The following is a 22755-nucleotide window of genomic DNA, read 5'->3' on the forward strand; positions in this document are numbered from 1 at the left end:
AATTTCTGATGAAACACTGCACACAATTTTTATAGACTCTCATTTTGGCATACCTCATTCTGACAGTGTCACCTGATGTGGTCCATCCCCCCAGCACATTCTTAGTGATGCTACTATGTAGAGGTACAGACCAAAGGACCCCAAACTGAAAAGATCGTTGAAAGAGATGATGGGAGAGGGCTTAGATAAACCCATTTGTGGAGATTCCCCAAAGAGACTATTGAAGTTCTAAACTGCCTTTAGTAAAAGTTTTACCCTTTTTGGAGACAATAATTTTGTGTTATGAAGAGCAAATCTTGCCGTCATCAGGAGAGATCAGGGAGGGCTCTCAGTAGAGGGAGGGTCACACATTGGTTTAATAGATCACTGCAAAGGAAACAACAGCAGTACAAAAGGAGTCAGGAAAGAGACTTGCTAGTAATCCCTGAGGGAGCCATAGCAGTGCAGTGGGATAAGCATTGGATTGTTAAGAGCAAGGTAGATGGTTCAAACCCACCAGTTGCTCTTTGGGAGAAAGAGAAGGTTGTCTGCACCTTAAAGATTTAAAGCCCTGGAAGCCCGATGGAGGCCTTGTACTCCGTCCTGTAGGGTCAAAAAGAACATTGTTTGGGGCCATGTCTGACCTCCTCGGACTACACAAAGGAAAGAGTCCAACTCCACATCAGCCCAAGACTGACTGCCAAAAGGTAGAGAGAGGGCAGACATGCCTCTACCCTCTGGCCCCCTTGGCCTATTCTGACACCAAGTTTCCCTCCCCAGCACGCTAATTCTCTGGTGGCTTCAGTCATCTGTGCAACACAGAAGTCAAGGACAATCTCCATGGTTATGGGAGTTTGTTTATTAGGGAAGCTCACAGATGACAAAACGGGAAGGATGTAATTCTTTTGCCTGCAATGCTGCGTCTTAGCCGCGCTGGCACGCATGTCTCTGTTTGGACCTCTGACTGTCGGCCACGTGGTCCCTGGTCCCTTCCCTGCTCAGGCAAGTGTCACAAAGCTCCTGAGAAAGGTCCGAAGGGCATCCCATTCTGCAAACCAGCTTCATGCCCACAGCCCCTCTTCTCTGCCTCCTGGTTTCATGGCTGCTCCTCTACTGTGATTCATGGTCTGGGGGCTTTGGCCTCGGATGCCTCTGCTGGTGTAAGCCTGGGCCTCAGACGTGCTCTATCAGTGGATCTTCTTTCTTCTGGTCATGAGATTCTTCAAACTGCCTCTGCGATGACTCACTTTTACTCATTAGAACGACAGACTGACCGATTCCCTCATTGACAGTCCTCTTCCCTTTCTTTTGCACGATCCTACTCAGCCACTGAACAGGACTTAGAAATATTACACATAGACGACCTTCGCCAAGTCATTTCACTTCACCGTAGTCCCAAGGCGTTGAAATGAATTTGATGACTGCGAGTGAGCTTGGTTTGGTTGTGGACCACAAAAGACTTACAGAAAGGCCAAAGGACAATCTCTTTACCCCAAAGAATCAAAGTAATGCCTTCGTAGCCATCAGGAGATCAGGGAGGCTCCCTGGAGAGTGAGAGTCACACAGGGAATTGATAGAACAGCCACCTGGAGCACTGGATCAAGTGTTGAACACACCGAAACATCTCCAAGCTCCAAGTCACTAAAGAGGACAGGAGTCCAAAGCAACCCTGAGGCACCAATACCTGGGTAGCGAGGATACCAAAGGCCACCCCACCATCACGGAGTCAATTCCAATTTATAGTGACCTTGTAGCACGGAGTACAACTGCTCTGTAGGGTTCTTAAAACCAATCTCTTTTTTTAATCCCCCCGTTTAATGTAAGTGAGACTTTACTGAGGGCCCACGGCCATGGGGCTCAGGAGAACCCCACCAGAAGGAGGCAGGGGAGCCAACAGAGAGGGGCCCTTCTTTGATCTTCTTGGGACGCTGGTTGTTGGTGGCCGCACTGCCTGGGGCAGTTAGCCACAGGAAGGTGAAGGTGTTGGCTTTCTGGATTGGGTTACCTGTGTTCTTTGCTTTGCATGCTGAAAGAATTCACGCAGCAGAAGCATGTTTTGTAATCCAAGTGAGTTTCTATGAGAATACAGTACAGGGAGGGTGAAACCCACATGTGTGGAACTGGAGAATCCCCAGTGGCCAAGAGGGGGTGCGGGGACCCCAGAGGGCCCGCAGTCACTTATGTGCTCTTAGAGCATGCACTTGAGCAAGGGCAGAGTCAAAAGACATCAGAGGCCTGTGGCCTGTATACTTCCCCGCTCTGGCTGTGGAGGGTATCGGCTGATCTTATTGGCTGCATTAGGCCCACCTGTGTGATGTCATTTGCTGGTACCTAATGTGAATGTGCCCGGGTGGACCTCCTACCTGGACCCAGGGGGCTTGTGTGTGAACATACTCAGTTCTGGATTTTCCCATTGGTGTCCAATGGCTGCCTGATTTCTTTTCAACCCCTCTATGTGGGCCTTTGCAGGGAGACAACTGCCTTGGTCCCCAAATCTAGTTACCTAATATTAGGAGCCTGACATTGGCTGCAGCCCATCTTGTCCCAGTTGTACTTCTGGGCCAGCTGGCACAGGGACGGTTCAATGATGCTACCATGCTGCTCAGCACTAAGTGCAGGGTGGACTCTTTCTGGTTGTTGTAGTCTGAGAGAGTGCGGCCGTCCTCCAGTTGTTTGCCAGCAAAAATCAGACACTGCTGGTGCAGGGAGATTACCTCATTGGTTTGGATTTTAGCTTTGACCTTCTCCAAGGTGCTGCTGGGCTCAGCCTCTCGGGTGATGGTCTCTCCTCTCTGGGTCTTCACAGAGAGCTGCATCTCTGTGTCTGTGCCCAGGTCGCCCTGCTGCAGAAAGTACATCTTTATGGAAGCAGACAACTGAGTGGTTGGGGAGTTTACACTGTTGACCTTATGATGGAGCAACCCAATGTTTAACTCACTGCACTGCAAGGACTTCCTATAGCAAGGAACACGGACAACCAACCCCAGTGCCATCGAGGAAATCTGTCTTAACGAGACTGTCTATCCTTAACAGGAGCAGACAGTTCTACCTTTTCCCCATGGGACAGAGAGTGGGTTTGATCCTCCAAGCTCGTGTTAGCAGCCCAATGCCTAACCTACAGCACGCGGAGGGTTCCTTTACAGTGGGCACAGACCAATCAAACCACTGCCTCTAGTGGATTCTGCCGCACAGCAACACTACATAGGGTTTCTGCTGCTGTAAATCCTGAGGAGTGGAATAACCTCATGCTTATCCCATAGAGATTTCCCAATTGATTTCCCATAATACAATACCAGGCAAGAGAAATATTGAGTACCAAAGCAAAGCCAAATAAACATACAACCCGTAACCGTTTAAATATTACCCAACACAATACTCTCTTCTCCATCCCGGGAGCATGCTGATTCAGGCACATTTGACCTGGGGCCTCTGCGGGATGCTTCCAGAAGGCATTGGCCTCTTAATGAGCAAGACGTTTCCCAGGGCATTCCAGACAGCCTTTCTCCTCTCAGCTGCAGCGTGTCATCACGTACAGCCACTGCAAGTAGACGGTAACTAAAGCCACCCTCTATGAGTCAAATGGTTTACTTCTCATGCCTTTTCAGTTGTCCCTCTTTAAAAAACGCCATGCTTCTCCGTGTCCCGGGCCATTGCAATGAACCCCACTCCTGGTCCCAATTTTGTCTCTGGGTTTAAACCACTGACCTTGCAGTTAGCACCTACCTGATAGTGCCACCAGGACTAAGGAATGATGGACACTGAACCCGGCCGCAGCAGGACAAGGCGGGCAAGGAAGTGAGGTGTCCACAGTCAGTTCTTTTAGTCTTGTTTGTTGAATAAATAAAAGAAGACGAAAAAGAACCATTTTGTTCTTTTCAACATTCTTCTTGCTGCAGATAGTCAGCTTTCATAATTCGGACCCAAACAAACCAAATTCACTGCTACCACGTCAATTTTGACTCATATGATACAAGATCGAACTGTCCTCTGTAGGTTCCCAAGACTATAACATTTTGCAAGAGTTGAAAGCCTCATTTTTTCTCCCAAAGAGCAGCTCCTGGTTGAACTGCTGACTCCGTGGTTGCCAGACAATGGCCCTTTCAATAGAAACAAGAGGTTGTATGATATAAATGCAGGAAGGAGGAGTTTTCCATAATTTAATGTGATCTTACTTTTTGTCTGAAAATTCACATGAATGGAGTGAGTTTTTAAATAATGAAAATTAAGCAAGCAGGGGGGGTGGGGGGGGGGGCTAATGATACGATCATTTTGAAACTTTTCAGGGAAAACACACCATCACCGCCAAATTCACTGCTACGGAGTTGAGTCCAACTCACAGCAAACACTCAAGGACAGAATATCGCTGTCTGTGTGGGTTTCCGAGACTAATTTTATGCAAATAGAAAGTCTCATTTTTCTCTCTCGGAGGGACTAGGGGTTTGGAACTGCTGAGCTTGTGATGAGCAGCCCAATGTGTAATGCACGACATCACCAAGACTCCTTTACGAGGAAGAATTTAATTTAAAATGTGATAGAAAGTATTTTTATTCTAAATTGGGTCTAAGGAGTGGGGGCAGCTTGCTATAAAGCGTATCCTAATTTTTAGGGACAGAACTGCCTCAATTTCCCAGCCTGGAATCACTGACAATGGGCTGCGAGTGCCCTCTCCCCGCAAAGAAGGGCGCTCGTGGGTTCAAACCCTTGAGCTTTAGGGCAACAGTAGATCGAGAAACCACTGCTCCACCTGGGCTGCTGACTCCCAGGGAAGGAGCATACAATGGATTCCTGCATCTTTATGGAGCAGACAATTTGACCGCTCTCCTGCGCTGAAGGTCAAGCTCAGTCCTGCTGTTCTGAGAACTAAGAACCAGGGTTGCCCCGAGGTGTTCCGACCAGCGAGTAAGCACAGGGATGCTCCCCAAGCACCCTCCCTCCCTGTGAAGCCCAGGGGGGCGAGGGGTGGGGCCTCTAGGTGGGGGCGGTCCCGGGGGCGTGGCGCGCGGTGGGGAACCCAGCGCCCGGCCCGGAGCCCGGTCCCCGCCGCGCGTTTCCTCTGCGAGCAGCTCGCGCGCAGGGCGGCGGGGATCCTCCTGCGCCCCAGGGGTCAGATGCTCTCTCCAGGTACCCAGCTCACGGGCCCCCCACCCGGCGGGGGCAGTGGGGTGGAGGGAGGGGCTCAGCTGTGAGCGGCGGCGGGGTGGGCTCCGCCGGGGAAGAGGAAGCGGAGCGGAGCCGGAGGTCCCGGGCGCCAGCGAGTGCGCCCCAGCTGGGCAAGGCGCGGCGCCCCGGCTCTCCCCGCTCTGCCCCTTTCTGTCCGGCCCAGGCCCAGGACTCGTGTCACCCGGGAGTCACTTTCTGGTCTCCGTCCCGCCGGGCTGGCGCAAGCGTGCGTGCGTGCTAGCGCAGCTACCTCTTTCTTTTCTTTTTCACCCAAACCCCCGACCCAGTCTCTGCCACTGCCTTCCTGTCGGTTCGACTCTCAGCGACCCCCTTCGGAGTTTCTCCAGGAGAACGGCTGCTGCTTGAGAAGCGCGACCTTGCGGGTGACCAGCCCAACACACCTTAGGGCGCCGCCAGGACTTTATTCCCCCACCCATTTGGCTGATGGAGAAACGGTCGCCAGCACGACCAGCGGCCCTCCCTGAGCCAAGCTAGGAACGGAGACGCTGGTCCGGAGGTCTGCGGGCCCAGTCTGTCTTTCTCGTCCTGCACCCTCCCTGGCTGCTTTGCGAGAGTCTGGGAAACTCTAAGACGCTGGCTCTTTGTAAAAACGGGTGCTGCTTCTTAAACGCGGATTAAAGGCCTGGATTTTGAAAAGTCGCTAACTGAGTCTAATCTTCCAGTTTCTACGTCCTTGCTCACCATTCCGTTTCTTCTTGCAGAGCGTTCGTTCACGATAAAGTAAAACTCGGGCACTTCGCATGCTACACATCTCTCTTCATCTTCCAAGGTGGCTGAGGTGGCCGGCAGAGTGGGCCGCCCAGGTGGAGGTAAGTTCTGTACCAAGCCCTACCCTCCCACATCCTGTCTGTACATTGATATTAATGCCTCGCATTTTCTTTCTAAACAAGAGAGTCGTCTTTTCCTTTTCTTTTTTTCTTCCTTTTTTACAAATAATGGAAGAGGCTAAGTGGCAGGGTATGTATGCTGTGCTTACAGAAAGGTGAGAATTCAGTGGCCTGAATTTGGTAGTCCATGATAGGTAGTGAGACCCCTAAATAGGACTTGGCGTCATCCCCCCTCCTCTGGTCTTCTGTGCCCTTTGGGGGATGTTCTGAAAGGCAAATTTGTTTTATTGAGGGGAGGAGGGACTAATGATTTTTAAAGATCAGTATAAATGACTTGCAAGGAGCCTAGACAGAGTCCCAGACACACAGAACTCCCTGCTTGAGGATTTGATAACAGATCTCACATCTGGCTAAAAAATTCAGGCTCAAACCGACCCCTCCCTAAAAGTATGTGCTACAGAGGACAACACTAAACCTACAGGTTGGGGCGAGGGGCCGGCCTGCCTCACCCACACGGAAGCAAACTAAGAAGGAGAGAGTAAGGCTGAGATTCCATCGCAGCACACCAAGCCCTAAGAGCTGTTAAAGCCGACAACAGCTCCAAACATGATGTCCCCTCGCTGGAGCATCCTGCGACAGAGGACAATACCAGGACACACGGCGGGGACTGAGTCCAGTCTGAACCCCCAAAATAGACTGTGGGCTAGGAGAGGGGGGGGGTTCCTGTAGGACCAGTGGGGAGATAGTCATAAAGGTCAGCGAACAGACGTGGGATTATCTATGCTTGTTTGGTTTTTTGCTAGTTATTATGATTATATATATAATTTCTTTTTTTCTCTTTTTATTCAATTTTTTGTATTGTCTACATTATTGTTGGTTTGCCTACCTGTATAAGATAGGCATGGGAAGTAAGCCCGAGGAGAGAGCAATGTCTATGGGGTTGTTTGCTGAATTTACTCTTTTGAAAGGTCTTTTTGTTAGTAGATGAAAGAAGTTGATCGCTCGCTCCCTCACTCTCTCTCTCTCTCTGTTTTATGGTGAGGGCTGGAAGTTGGCTGTTCACTTTTCTGCATTTCACCTGGCTGGGTAACAAGCTGCAAAACCCGCTGCTCTCGCATCTGTTCTGTCCAATAGTTACCCGGTAGGATACAGTAGAACTGTCGTGTGCTTTCTAAACTGGAGAGTGGTGCTGAAGCAGATGGCTGATTTTTCTCCTGGCTGATTTTATGGTTAGCAGATAAGAAAGAGCTTAACCACTGCCATACCATAAAGGGCCTCCTTAGCCATGTTTGCACTAAATTTCAGCCACCTCTCATTAACAATCAGGAACCTGGGTTTGTAGTGATTACGGGCTGCTGCCTGCAAGGTCAGAGGTTTGAAACCACAAGCCACTCCCATAACGAGTTTTATTCTCCAATTCTCCCCAATGTCTACAGCATTGCTATGAGTCAGAATTGACTTGATGTCAGTCAGTTTTCTTTTGGGTGTTCATTTATGATAGGACTACTGATGACTCATTGCTTCTTTTCCATTTGTAATCTTGTTATATGATATTAAGAACAACAGTTTTCCTTAGAACTGAGATTATGAAACCGACTATCTAAAAGATAGGTAATGGACGTGAGCTATGTGAGGCTTGGTTGCATCCAGGTAATCTACAGAAGACCTAACTGTGCTTCGGTATCAGCCCATCCTGCCCAGTGTGGCCAGATCTCCCGTTTGCCACCAGCAGTCACTGAAAAGTTGTGCTTCCAAAAGAATATAAAACTTGTTTTGCTTTCCTCTAATTCCTAAATGTTTCCTCCCCCCTCCCAATCATGATCCCAATTCGACCTTGCAAGTCTGGCTAGACCAGAGGATGTACACTGGTACAGATAGGAACTGAAAATCCAGGGCGGATGAGCCCTACAGGACCAGTGGTGTGAGTGGCGAAACAGGGAGGGTAAAGGGAGAGTGGGTAGGAAAGAGGGAACCAATTACAAGGAACTGTGTGTGACCTCCTCCCTGGGGGACAGACAACCGAAAAGTGGATGAAGGGAGACGTCGGACAGGGCAAGATATGACAAAATACCAATTTATAAACTATCAAGGGCTCATTAGGGAGGGGGGAGCGGGGAGGGAGGGGAAAAATGAGGACCTAATGTCGGGGGTTTAAGTGGAGAGAAAATGTTTTGAGAATGATGTACAAATGCGCTTTACACAATTGATGTGTGTGGATTGCGATAACAGTTGTATGAGCCCCTAATAAAATGTTTTTAAAAATATATAAAACTTGTTTTGAAGTAATAGCTATTTTTTTCATGTTTTAAAAAATCCAAAGAATCAAACCAAGTTTGGTCCACACGTCCTCCATTCACAAGTCTCTGTCTTTGAGGTGACTGTCAATGGTTACATATTCAGGTATGTGGAAACTCCTGGCCTAGGGTGCAGATAGATCTTATTTTACATTCCTATTAGTAGAGATGGCTGGGAATAAATGAAATATTGTTGAAAAGGATCTCTTCTAATAGTCGAATTCCCTTTTCTATGAAACATATAGTATTTCTGCTGCATTGAGTGGAGCAGACAGGGTGTGTGTATCCCAGTTAACAAGTCTCGTCACTGTATTTCATATTCATTTTAATGGCAGTTATATTCATGGTTCTAGCGTGGAATGCCAAATGCCTACTTTCAGAATAGATTCCCAAATGACTGTTCATATTTCTCAGGGATGTTTCTCTGAGACCAGTGCAATGAAATAAAACTGAGCTAAGCAATGTTTCCAAACTGTGGCCCTTTTCCTGACATTTGGAAGCAGATGATTAATCTTTGTCGTTTGTTTTATGATATTTAGCAGCATTAGTGTTTCTGGGCGGTCCGAAGGACACGTTTGGTTGCTCCCAAAAGGTTGGAGTCCATTGAAAGATGCCTTTGGGGGAGGCCTGGCTCTCCACATCTGAAAAATCAGCCACTGAACGCCCTGTGGGGCATAGTTCACTGTGTGATGATGCATGGGTTGGCCAGGACTCTGAACGGACTCAGTGCCTAAGGAAGCTATTTGTTAAAGTTTACACTTGATCTTAGCCAAGAGGCCGTTTAGGCGTAGGGCATTTAAAGCATTTTGTATAATAGATGACTAAATCAGTGATCATGATAGACAGCCTATGTATCCTGTGCTAAGTTTTGTTTCTGAAGAAATTGCAAATGTTCAGTACAATTGTTAAATCTCACAAAGTGTAAGATTAAGTGTTGGAAATGAAAAGAGAAATTCTCTGGGCATTTTAATGTATCCTTCTAGTATACTTTGCACCTTTCTGTTGACCATGTTTGTCAAATTCAGAAAAATCAACACACTCTCTAGATAAATGGAACTGAAACAAAAGCCCTAAGCAAAAATGTTAATAGAGTCTTGGGCTTGATTAAATCAGGTTCAAAATTGAATGGAGCTTTTAGGACAAATGAAAAGCCGTTTAGTTAATAGTAGTAATTAAGGCTAGAATGACTTTCTGGAATCTGAAAAAATCTGAATTTTATGAATGTGAGCTCTCTGTGATAAATGGTTAAGCTCATCTCCGAAGGAAAGAATGTCCTGAGAACTGGAGCCTTTTCTTTAGTCCTAAAATGAGCCCAAGGAGGTTGGAAAGACAATCCCAGTTGTAAGAGGTGCGCTTTTAGTTAAGGATGAGTTGTCCAGGAGTCCCTTCCAGAAACCAAACCCACAGCCCCCAAGAAATTCCAATTTATAATGACCTTCGAGGGCAGAGTAGACCAGCATGTTAGTTTCTGAGGGTGTGATGTTTACTCAAGCAGGCAGCCTCATTTTCTCCCTTGGCATGGCTGCTTGATTAGAATTGTCGACCACGGAACCCACTGTGCCATTAAGATTCCTTCTCCAGAAATCAAACTAATCTGTAAAAAAAAAACCAAAACCCTCAGGACTGGCTATATAATTGATGGGACACCTTGTTCAAAAACGACTAAGAATTTCAAGATTATTACAGAAGGCAAAACATTAAGCCCAGTGTAACGGACCCAAGCCACGGTATTTTCAGTTGCCCCTTGTCACGTGAAAGTTCGACATTGAATAAGGCAGGCCAGAGCAGAACCTGTGCATTTGCATTACGGTGCTGGTGAAGAATATTGACAGTCTTATTGGCTGCCACAGGAACAGTCAACTCTGTCTTAGAAGAAGTATAACCAGAAAGCTCCTTCGAAGCCGGGACGGTGAGACTTCAGCTCGTGTACTTTGGGCCTGGTATCAGGTCGTCATGCTCGGTCAAATCGCGGGCCTGTGAAAAAGAGGCAGCTCCCGGACGAGCTGGCTGCAGCAGTGGGCTCAAGCACAGGAGTGATTGTGGGGGCCGGTGAGCAGGACCAGGCTAGGTTCCCCTCTGGTGTACGTAGGGTTGTGCTGAGTTCAACCAGCCTCAGTGGCATCCGACAACTACAACAGGCAAGACCTAGGTGCTTGTACTGGCTACATGCTGAGAAGCTGGCCATGAGCAACTCTTTGTACATAGTGAAAAGTAGGTTTATCCTCATGAGCACCAACCCCAAGTGAAAAGATTACTGCTGCCACTAAGCCCTCAGGATTTCTGGTATGTTGATCCCACTTGAGTTCCAGTCAGGAATCTGCATCAGTTTGGGGCAACCAACACCTTAAAGGGGCTATGGCATTCTTTTGTGATCCATTTGTATTTTCCTGAAGAGGTAGCCAAATCGTTTGGTAGGTCTCTGGCTATCCGCGGGACAGATTCCTTCATGTACTCTGTCATGGACCAGATTGCTGTGAGCGCCTGTTATGTGCTGAGATGTAGCTAAGAGGAAGGTGCAGGGTCCCTGCTTTTATGAGGCTGCCAGGCTAAATGGCTAGTTCCTGGATGGCAGAAATGCCTTATGTGCTAGGCTACTGGTCTGAAGATTGGTGGTTCAAATCCACCCAGACACCCCTTGGAAGGAAAGCTTAGTGCTGGACTTCTGAAAAGTCATAGCCATTCAAAACCCAATGTGCAGTCGGGAACCCTGAAGTCACCCTGGGTTCGAGTAAACTTGATGGCAGGTCTTTGTAAAGACTAGAGGCTAACAAGCAAGGAGCCCTGGTTGCACAGTGCTTGGCTGCTAAGCGGAAGGTTGGCAGTTCGAACCCACCAGTTACTCTGAGAGAGATGAAATGGGAGTCTGCTTCTGTAAAGGTTTAAAGCCTTGCGAGCCTTGTGGGACAATGGACCTGCCCGGGGAGATGCCATAATCAGGAAGGTGGTTTCCCCAAGGTGAGGTGGATCCATTGCACTGTGAATGCGCATGATTTCTACACATTAAAAAAAACTTTTTTAAGATGCTGCTGTGTGGAGAGTGGTTGAATGGTTTTGAAGGGCAGTTCCTGCTGGCACATAGGCTACCTATGAAAAGACTCCCCTTCTGCATGCATCGATTAAGAAAAGATGTACCTTTTCCTCCCAGCGAGGCCAGGCCAAAAGGCTGCATTCAAGTCCATGTGCAGATATGTCTGCCGTCATCTGTGGCTGCTGCCCTTGAGAGGAGAGGATGCAGGTAGGTGTGTGATGACTGAGTAGATGGCAGAGCGTGCACGGAGAAGAGAGAGGAAGGGAGAGAGAGAGAGATTGTAGTTAAAAATCAGTAACAGAGTGATGACTCGTTGGTTACGGTTTATGGAAAGGGCGGTATCAAGGATGATTCACAAGCTTCAGGCATACGTAGCTGAGGGGGGTGTGATGGTGAAAGCAGTTGGGCTTTTGCAAACCCTGGCGGGGTGGCAGGAGGAGGTGAGGGAGAGAGGATAATTCCATTTTGGACATATTTTTGCACTCGAGTACCGATGACGTTTAGGCAACAAGAACCCATGCCAAAGGTTGGGTGGAAGTACGTGGTTGGAAGCGTTGAGTGTAAATGACTGGGAGTAAAAATGGTCATCCAATGATAGGTATAGAATGCAAAGAGAAAGGAGTAGCGATGGGTCAAGGAGGAGAAGTTGTTCACAGGAAGACCAAAATGCTGGATCGGCCGGTGAGGTCGAGTGGGTTTTCTTTTTGTGTTTTCAAATTGAGATGAGAGATAAGGTGCTCTAACGATGTGGGGAAGTTTCTCATACAGAGGGAGAGACCCAAGTTCTATGGGAGATCAAAGAAACACTGAGGCCAGCTTTCAGAGAAGGTGAGGAGGTTCAGGTGCAGGGAGTGATCTTTGGAAGGAAGGAGAATGAGAGGATGGACAGAGAGAGGTGTCTTCGAATTGAGGACCAGAAATCGGAGGACCTCTCTGCTTTGGGAAAGAGCTAAGACGGTTGTTGTGTTTGGTATCTGGGCAGAGGGATTCTGCTTTTTTCCTTCCACATATCTTATGAGCATCTTTTAGTGCCAAGCTTTGTGGTAGGCCCCCTGGGAAGTACTACGACCGATGCTGATTACCATTAAGCTTTGTCCTAAACCAAGACTCAAATCCATTGCCATCAATTGATTCTGACTCAGAGTGATTTTATACAGGGCTTCTGAGACATACATCTTTATGGGAGCAGGCATTCTCCTCTTTCACAGAGCATCTGGCGGGCGTGAACCGCTGACCTTGTGGATAACATCCTAACAGCTACTGGACCTGCCATCAGGGCCTTCGTAGGTGTCCTAGGGAATTGACACTTATCCCTCAATGGGTTGCAAGTATACTAAGATACTGATTCTCGCTTGGCCCACAGACTTTTGATTAATTCTTCAAAAATGATGAAGCATTCTTTAACAAATTGCTCTCATTACAAAATTAATAGTTTGCAATGAAGAATAAATTTTATTCTATGAGCAATTAGCAAGTAGGTTTTATTTAATAATTTCTCCCTTTTTGTGTATTTGATCATTGCAATAGGGGAGGTAAAAGGTGGTCAAGACCAACATTTTATTACTAATTCTGTGATAGTTACAATTCCTTACTTGGAAATGAATCTAGTTCTCATCTTTGCACATCTCAATCCTCCTTGCCTGCTTCTCCAAAATTCATTCCATCTCATCCCTGACTGCTGGGGACCAAATCTTCTCAACTCTCATCCTTGGCCACTTGGGCCAGATCAGAGCCCAGAAGGTAAAAAGACACCGTCCTTCCAATCAGCTGCCCGTACAGCTCTTCTTTGGATTAGCCAAACCAAAATCTAAACTCATTGCCATCCAGTCAATTCTGACTCAGAGTGGCCCTATAGGACAGGCTAGAACTGCCTCTGTGAGTTTCGGAGACTGTAACTCTTTACAGGAGTAGAAAGGCCTGTCTTTCTCCCACTAAAGTACTGATGGTTTCAAATTGCTGACCTTGAAATTAGCAGCCCAACCCCTAACCACTACACAACCCGGGCTTCTGTCTTCAATTAGCCAGCCCAAGTTACATCAGAGTTCACAAGTTATGACTCAGTCCTAGCTACAGGGCCACCCCTACTGGTTCTTACTGTCCCCTGTGGGGACAGTTTGTTACTTCTCTAGAATGATGCACAGATCTTAGCGGAACCACCTGTATCAATTGTGAGCATGATGCAGGACTGCATGAGCAGTGTTGTGCTTTGTTCTACGTCGTGCTGCTGTGAGTCAGCGAGGACTTGATGTCACTCACCACCCCCACCTGTACTGGAGTTACTCAATGATTATAGTGGTGAGAAACTTCTTCCATTGTCCCGGGGACGCTGGCTTTCCACTCCCCTGAATTGGCAAGACGGTCTCCTCTTCACAGGAGTAGAAAGCCCTGTCTTTCTCCCATTAGGCTACTAGTAGTTTCAAAAGGCTGACCTCGTGGATCAACCCATACAATCACTATGCCACCAGGATTCCTCTGTACCAATTTCAGTTTGGAAAACCCTGTAGTGGTGACTCTACCCTGTCGGAAAGGGTGACTATGAGTTACAGCTCCCTGGAGGGCTCACCACAGCAAATCTTTCAGGAACCAGAGACCAAATGGAGTTCTTTGTATCATGATGGTGTGTAAAGTTTATTAATACAAGGGCGTATACACACCTGGTTTTTTTGAAAGCCCATTTGAATTTTTTTTGAAAGCTTTTTATTCTGAGTGAGGTAGAGGTTTACAGAGCAGAGCATCAGTTTTACATTTAACAATTCATCCGTATTTTCTTCCAGTTCATCCACTGCAGTCCCTCAGTGTGCCCTCGCCCAGCCCATTTCTCCCTGTGGCTCCTGTTTCCACTCGCTCTTCTCTCTTCACCTTCTGAGGTTTGCCTTTGGATAACGTTTGATCTTAGATGGCTGAATAGCCTAACACAAGGTAACTCCAGTTCCAGACCGGAAGAGTGACAAAAGGCCATCCCCTTGGGGTCTCACTAATCCCTACCCACCTGTGAAATTGGTCTCTTGTATAGTTTTGAGTGCTGGTTCGTATTTTTCACTCAGCCTGTCTAGGACCTTCCAATGTGATCCTTTTCTGAGCAGGTGGTGGTGGTAGCTGGGCACCAGCTAGTTCTTCTGGTCTTAAGTAGAAACTGATGGATCCTGGTACATTAGTGCATGGAACTAATTGTTGCTATCATACATCAAAGTTTTGACCAAATATTCATGTATCCAAGTCACTTAAAGTTTTTTTTTTCCCACTTAAAGTTTTTAATCTTAGGATTTTGCCGTTAAAAAATTGCCTTTCCCTTTGATATGTTCCTTGGTCCAGTCAGTGGAGTAAAAGTTGTAAAAGTGTGAGAAACTGAATATTGTGCATGTCTGTTTTGGGTGTATATTAGTTCTCATAAAACGTGTGTGTGAAACATCCTCTAAGCCGTACACTTTGAAGGAAGGTTCTTCCCGGAAGCTTGGGCTCCGCCCTCTCCTCCCAGGTGAGGAGGTGCTTTACTTCATTTCTGCATAGGTGGCCTTTCCTTCCGTCAGCCACAAATGACCTCCGTGTTGTTGCTTCAAGACCAGGTCGGTGTGTTTCTTTGGTTTTGGTAAACAGGTAGAGGTTGGGTGGACTTCCTTTCTCCCACCTGAGCAGCTATGCTACAAGGAAAGCTGAGCTCAAAGCAAGTCTTAGGGAACGTTGGACCTTTCTAGGAGTCCCCGAAAGGCTCACCTGAAGCCATAGGTATCAACATTCAAGCAGCAGGACTCCATGACCAGCTATTAGGAATCCGATGAGGAAGAATTTTCTGGAGTCAGCAGGTGAACACAGGATGAACCTGGGCACCAGCTGGCAGAGCCAGGCTATGTGACCTGCCAGGTTTGTTTGCTTGATTCACGTATGTGCAGAAGAACTGCTGAGAAGTCTAGCCCGTTCCCGTAGATTGTGCACCGTAGATCTTATGGTGGTTATCGCCTTTCCCACAGCTGATGTTCTGACCTAGGAAGTCGTTAAGTGCACTGAGGAAAATACCTTTCACACTGTATGTAAATGAACAAAACCTCTAGTTCGTGATCAAAACGATGGGAGCCGTTGGTCTGATTCTGATTCTGACGCCAGGCCATCCCCAGAATGGAATGTGTTCTGATTGGATTCCTAAACCACTTCCCTCCCTAGGCTACAGTTGAGCACAGACTCATGAGGCCGGCCATCTGCGCCCGCCAGGATTTTCAGTCTTGAGGACCCTATGCAGGTGGCAGTGGGTTTGCTTTGGGGCGATAGCCAGAGGCAGGAGCCCTCATGGTGCAGCGGGTTAAGTGCTGGGCTGCTAATAGAAAGGCCAGCGATGTGAACCACTACCTGTTCCTCGGGAGGAAGATAAGGCAATGTGCTTTAGTAAGGATTTGCCGTCTTGGAAACCCTAAGAAGCAAGGAAGCAGTCCTGCACATATTTTACAGGGTTGCTATGAGTCAGAATTGGCTTGATGGCGTTGGATTTTTATTTTAAAAGTAACTTATAGACAACTTCAAAAAGGTTAAAGACAATGGAACATTGTTATGTTGATTGCATTTTTATCAAAAAGCTTCCATGAGTTCCCCCAAAACTATGAGGTTTGGCTACAGAAGTCTGTTGATGTCGGCTCTGATTCCTAGCGACTGCATCCTCAATAGAATGAAACGCTGCCCTGTCCTGTGGCCATCTGCCCAATTGTAATATTTGAGCCCACGTTTGTCGCCATGGTGTGAAACCATCTCACTGAGAATCTCCCTTTTTGCTGACCCTCGACCGAGAATGATGTCCTTTTCCAGGGACTTCAGTATCTCTCCTGATAGCATATCCAAATGAAGTGTGGGGACATTGTACATTTTAAATCTGTGTGCAATACACTTACAGGACTGCCTTTGAAAGGAAACTCCTTGTTTGGTGCACACAGACATCTCTGCCCATCGTGAAGATTCCTCTCTGCTAAATTGGACCCATAAGGAAATGGACCAGTTATTGAGGGCCATGTGATGTATGTGACTTGAGAAAATGGCTAACGTCTAGCACAAAAAGTAGGGTGTTTGTCCAGGTTGACTAGAGAAACAATCCAGAGACACTCATATGTGTAAGAGAGAACTTTATGCCAAGAAGTAGTTCTAGATCAGGAAAACATCATAGCCCTGTCCAGATCAAGTCCCTAAGTCTGATACTCGTCCTTAAGTCTGACACTAGTCCACAAATGCCTCTTTGAACTCATGCAGCTACATGCAGTGATGCAGAATGCAGGAAGATTACAAGCCGGTGGGTGCAGTCTTGTGGATCCAATGGTAGTGGAAGCACACCATTGTGGCTGGAAGTGGCTTGTCAACAGAAAGGTGAAGCAGAGAGAAGGCCTTTGCAGGTCTCAGAAAGTCTCTGTATAGCTTGTCTGCAGGAAGTCGAAGGCAGAGTGAGAGGACGTTCTCAGAATCCTTCTGAGAAGGCCACTGCCACAAAAAGGCATCATCAGGCTGTGGCAGGCTAGACTCCAGTTCTACACTTATTAAGTTGACATGAAACGATGCAATTAACACAACTAGTAATGGTATTTGAGGACCAAAGATGAAATGTGACTAGACAAAAGGAATTAGGTTTCTTATTTCACTCATACAGAGATTTGTTTTTTTGGGGGTTGGAAGGCATTATAGAATTTGATCTGCATTCAAAGAATGCAAAATGAGAAAGAGTTTTGCTAGGCATTACCCTCAAAGGAATGTCAGATTTCCCATCTGGGATACTGCATGTGGGGGGACCTACCCCCCAAAAGGTAGATTAGTTGCTGCAATGCAAACCAAACCATGCCCACATAGCTGTGGAGTTGAGGCTGACTCATCGGTGACTCCAGTCCAAAAGCACATATAATTATGTGGTGATGTTCCGGGTGCTCATTAGCCCCAGCTTTATATTAGTTGTTATTTAACTTTGGAGACGTCACTTAATGTCACTGGGCCTCAGCTCCCTTGTGCCTTAAAAAGGAGAGTGTAATTTGGAACTTCATGGTTGTTATTAGCTACCTTCAACTGCAGCAACCTTTTGCACCAAGAGAAGAAACTGCTGTGATCCACAGGGTTTTAGCTGATTTCTCACAAGTGGATTGCCAGGCTTTTCCCTACTCTGTCTCTGTTTGGAAGCTCAGCTGAAACCCGGCTCGCATCATAGCCACACACAACCACTCTCGGTCCATGTACGCTGGAAGTCACGCCTGGACCTCCTGCCTAGAAGGCCAGATTTCTATTACCCAACCACCATGTTTAGGGCTAGATGGACAGTTATCTTACGATCTGGTGATACTGGAGAAAATCATACGGTTTTTTTCAAAAAGTATGACATTCTTATTACCACAAATATTTACAATGCACATTGCTTTGTTGAGGCTTAAGAAGCCTAGTGGTTCAGGATCTTGTCAAACTTTCATTTTGCCCACTTTTCTTTTAATCACATTGGACCTGGAATCCACCGTCCCTTACATCAAACCCAATAACCCTCTTACAAGTGGTTCCAATAGGACTTGATGTTCTCTGTCAACCTACAATACTGTATTGTTCCAAAAGTTGCCCTGGCTTCTATTGACCAGCCCTATAATTTTTTCCATGAGATCAGGGAGTTTGCCTTTTTTATGTTTCTATCCACCACCAACCCCCCCTCCCCCTCCCAGAATGTAGGATGTTGTTTTTTATAATAGGTGCTCCATGTGGAATGAAATTGAGTGTATTCAGGTATTTGCTCATAAACTTGAACTATGACTTCCCATTTTTATGGTCTGAAAGTTACCGGTGAATCCCTGAGTTTTTCAGAGTTCAGACCAGAGGAAATGTAATCAATAGCAAGGAATGAATTGTATTGCTTACTTGGGATCTGCTGTCTGGCAAATAAGGTCTCTGGGTGAGGCAATGGGCTTGCCCTCAACTGTGACATAAAAGTTGGTGCTTCAAATCCACCCAAGGCTTTGCAGCCCACTTCCATACAGTTTAGAAAACCCCATCTGCTTCCACAGTCAAGGAAACCCAGTGGTGCTGTTCTACTCTGTAACACGTGGGGTTACCATACATTGTAATTGACTCTGTGTTTTTTGTTGCCTTTGGGGACAAATATAAACCAAAAACAAATCCACTCTTCCCTCCCCACCTTCCCCCTACCCTCCTTGTATCACTACTCCCATTTCTGTTCCTGGATTCCATGTGTTGTAAACTCTTATTTCTTATCTGTACCTGTGTACGTGCTCCAGTCTAACCTGGAGTGAAAGATAGGACTGGGGTCATGATAGTGCGGTGGGTGGTGGTGGTGAGGAAGCCTCAAGGAACCAGAAGCATATTGTGTGTTTAATCAGTGCTTGACTGCTCTGGTTGACTCATCCCTTCCTTGTGACCCTTCTGTGAAGGGATCTCCCATTGTCTACAGATGGGTTTTGTTTGTTTGTTTGTTTGTTTTGCATCTTCTGATGCCTGTTACCTGATCCTGTTGACAATTGCACAGACTGGTGTTCTTTTTCCATGTGGGCTTCTTGCTTCTCTGCTAGGTGGCCACCTGTTTAACTTCAAATCTTTAAGACCCCAGACACTATATATCTTTTTTTAAAAATCATTTCATTAGGGGCTCATACAACTCTTATCACAATCCATACATACATCAATTGTGTAAAGCATATTTGTACATTCATTGCCCTCATCATTCTCAAAACATTTGCCCTCCACTTAAGCCCCTGTCATCAGCTCCTCATTTTTTTCACTATATATCTTTTGATAGCCAGGCTGATCCACTTTCTTCACCACATTTGCTTATGCACCCATTTTGTCTTCAGTGATCGTGCCGGGAGGGTGAGCATCACAGAATGCCAGGGTGTTAGGAAGGGTTCCTCTGGTGAGCATAAGGATGGCTGAAGTCTGCGCTGGTGAGTGGTGCTTTCTGGGTTTGGGGGCTAGTCTGTCCCCAGAACTCACATTCATTGCTGCCGTGTATCATATATAGTATGATACACACACACTTTGTGCGGTATATTAGGTGAAGGTTTACAGGCGCGCTCCACAGAAGACGGATGAAGGAGTCTGCTTTGGTAAATGTTTACATGATCAGAAAATCCAGTCGGGCTACAGTGAGCTGTATCAAGTCACTGCTGATCCAAGTATCAGCAATTGACACCCATTTAGATTCTGCTCATTGGGTTGTCATCCTTCATTGCTGGCGTAATTTCCTGTGTCTCACATGTAAGGACACGCAAGAGGAACTGTTCAGCCCCTCGCCGTCAAAGAAATGCAAAATAAGCCGTCTCTAATGTTTCATTTCCCAGTTGCAGATTCACCGCAGTAAGAGTGCGGTGGCTGAGGGCTAAGGAGCCTGGCGCTGCAGTGGGTTAGGCAGTCGGCTGCTGAGGGCACAGTGGCTCAAGCTCCCCAGCCGCTCCCCGGGAGAAAGCTGAGGCTGTCTGCTCCCCCAGATTACAGTCCTGGAAACCCGCTATGGGCTCACTGTGAGTCGGAAGACAGGGCTTTCTACTCCCGGAAAGAGTTCCCGTCGTGGAAACTCACGGGGTTTCCTGTAAGTCGGCATTGACTTGATGGCCGTGCCTTTAGCTTGGTTTGGTTTGGATGATATGCATGACAGAGTTATCATGGTATAGGGCAAAAGTTACTTCTGTCCTGATCCTTCAGAAGTGGAAAACCTACTCCTACTTTGTAGTCTGTTCTTCGTCTAGAAGCTCTGCCCAAACCTGTTCACCCTGGGTGACCCTTGACCTTTGAAATACCAATGACATGGCTTCCAGCATCATAGCAACACACAAGCCACCACAGCAGACCAACCGACAGACCAGTGATGGTTTTACTGGTAATAACAATATCAATAAGTCCCTTTGGAAGGCAATCAAAAGCCATAAAAATATGCTCTGCCCCCAAATTCCCTTGTGGGAATTCCAGGGAAACCCCTTAAAAGCCGCGAGAAAACAAAGCTACGAGGATACCAAGGTCTCTGGAGCTCTGGTTTTATAACAGTGTCACTTAGAAATACCCTGGGGCACCCGTGGATTTGGTAGAGAAGACTGAAGATTCGGAGTCTGTTAAGCGTGAGCCGTGGGGACAGCATGGAGAACTGGACCTTCGCTGCTCTCTAGCTGAGCAAAGGTCCGTATCTGTATTGTCTGCAGACGCTTGTAGACGCAGGAACTGGACTGATGGTGTGCAGTTGGGGTGCAAATGACGTAGCCGCCTGTGGGACAGAGTAGAGCTCTTCCGTGGGGTCCCTGGAAGCAGACTCCCCAGCTTTCTACCGTCACTGCCCTTTGGGTTAGCCAGTGTACCACTAGGTTCCTTTTCTTTTTGATCAGGCTTGGCAAACATCTTTAACTACACTTTATGGTGGAGGGTTTGGGCCATTTTATCTCCATGCACATTTTTTTTTAAGTCTTGAAAGTTCAAAACAAAACCAAAAGAGCCCTTGAATATTATAAAAGTATAGGACGAAGTGACCTCGGCTCTCCTAGAATACTTTTGGGTCTGCTTTTTTTCCCCTCAGCACATGATTATAATATATTTGGAGGCGTGTTTTTAATAGGCTTATCATAAAAAGAGGAGGTTGTCTGTTGCTTAAAGATTTAAAGTCTTGAAAACCCCATATGCAGTAAGTGTAAATCAGAATCCACTTGATGGCAGTCATTTGGTTTAGATCTATTAAGTGAGGATTATAGTAGGGACGTGCAGAATTGTTTGAGACTCAGACAAGAAAATGCGTGTAAAGAGTCGCCGTCTCAGAAACCACAGTGGCAGTTCGAACCTGTCCTTTCGGGTCACTCTGAGTTAGAATTGACTTCCCATTAACTGTTTCCTCAGTGTGAAAGCAACACCAGTTCAATACTAACCTTTGAGTAAATAAACACAGAATTGAAAACACACACATATATATCCGATGCCTATCAATTTCTAAAGATGTGGATGGGAGGGTACAAAAACAGTTTGGCTGGCGTGTCACACCTCCTGATTGAATGTCCTGGAGACCAGATCTGCCTTCCTTTGCCTACACAGTGGGGAAGGAGAGTCCAGCTTCAGACCAGCCCAAAGCCTATTGCCACAGGCAGAGGTCAGACCTGCCTCCACCTTCAGTCCTTCTTTACCTGTTTTGACAGCCACCACTCTACCTCTCTGCAGGGTTCGATAATCCATGAATAACCACACAGAGCTCACAGATGACACTCATGAATAAGGGGGTTTATTAGGGCAGTTAACATCTTACCACAAGTCCAGATCATAAAATAATGATACAAGCATTGGTCCACAGCAGCACTTCCCTTCAGCCAGGAGCCAAGACTCAGCCTCTCAGCCACTTGGCCCCTTGGGCTCTGCCTCTGTGGGCCAGGAAGCCAGCCCACTGCCCTGGCGCATGGTCTCCTTGGCTTGACCTCTGGTGTCCTGTGACCCGCCTGCTACCCTGCAAGCGGGTGCCGCTCTAGCAGCTCCCCTTCCTTGATGGCCCTGGAAATTCTCGCTATTCTTACAAGGAGATGGTTCATTCTTGTAGCCAGGGGGAGTGGCAACTAAAACCAGCCAACCCCCTCTATTCCTGTGCCATGGACCCTATTTGTATAGTCCCACCTCATCATTTGCATAGCCAGAGACTCAAATAGAAGAGCCATATTAAGAAATCTCACGTCAGCACACTTTCTCTAACTTCACAAGAGGGAATAATAGCCCAAGTCTAACTCCTATGAAGAGGATGTCCCACCTGCCTCTTCTCCCTTACCTTGTAATGCAGCCTGACCCATCATCCCTCCCACAGTCCTTTCTCCTCCTCGGCTGCAGTTGATCGTTTGTCAAGGGGACACAAGGAACTCACAAATCTTACTCGCAGTCACGGGTTTGTTACGGAAATAACCCGTTAACTGAGGACTAAAAATACAGTTCTTTGGTCTGGACGGTTTCTTGGCTGTGTCTAGAGACAGCTGTGTCTCTGGTCCTGGATGCATCAGCTTCTGCCTGTAGAGGCAGGTGTTACAAACCTCCATGATACCTGTCTAAGGGCACTCCCCTAGGACTGAACGCCTTCTGCCTGAGGCCTTTGGTCTCTTTTACTGCTTGGCTCCAGGCATCTAGTGCCACCAAGTGCCCTGAGGCACCTCGTTCTTCCCTGAAACTTTCTGCCCAGAGGCTCAGTTTTCTCCCTCCAGGGCCTGGGAGCCCCCCAGGCTTTTGCTGTCAGACTCTCGGTTCTGTTGCTGCCAGTTCTTTACTGCTCTTCTTGCCCTCTTGCACCATCACCAGTGTTAGAGTTCTTTCTGTTTTTATTATTTTATTAAATACTTTTATTGGGGGCTCTTCCATCTCATCACAAGCCATACATTCATTCAGTGTGTCAAGCACGTTTGCCCATATGCTGCCATCATCATTTTCAAAGCATTCTCTTCCCACTTGAGCCCCTGATACCAGCTCCCAATTTCTTCTCCGTCCCTCCCCGGCCCTCCCA

At 47.0% G+C, this 22755-nt stretch overlaps 1 protein-coding gene across 3 annotated transcripts in view; it reads left to right on the top strand.

Moving 5' to 3' along the window:
• The first annotated feature begins 5013 nt into the window (after positions 1–5013).
• Positions 5014–22755, top strand: part of GCNT1 (glucosaminyl (N-acetyl) transferase 1) — a 43943-nt gene continuing 26201 nt past the window's right edge. For 2 of the 3 annotated variants that reach the window (XM_045288571.1, XM_004713838.2), the window contains exons 1-2: positions 5014–5100; positions 5862–5969. The gene's annotated coding sequence lies outside the window, so the exon portion shown is untranslated. Of the gene's footprint in view, positions 5101–5426; positions 5657–5861; positions 5970–22755 lie in introns of those variants that run through there. The other variant, XM_045288570.1, reaches the window with a different exon arrangement.

This window comes from Echinops telfairi, unplaced genomic scaffold (assembly GCF_000313985.2).
Source record: "Echinops telfairi isolate 266 unplaced genomic scaffold, ASM31398v2 ScPeMD7_22;HRSCAF=79, whole genome shotgun sequence".
Classification (NCBI taxonomy): domain Eukaryota; kingdom Metazoa; phylum Chordata; class Mammalia; order Afrosoricida; family Tenrecidae; genus Echinops; species Echinops telfairi.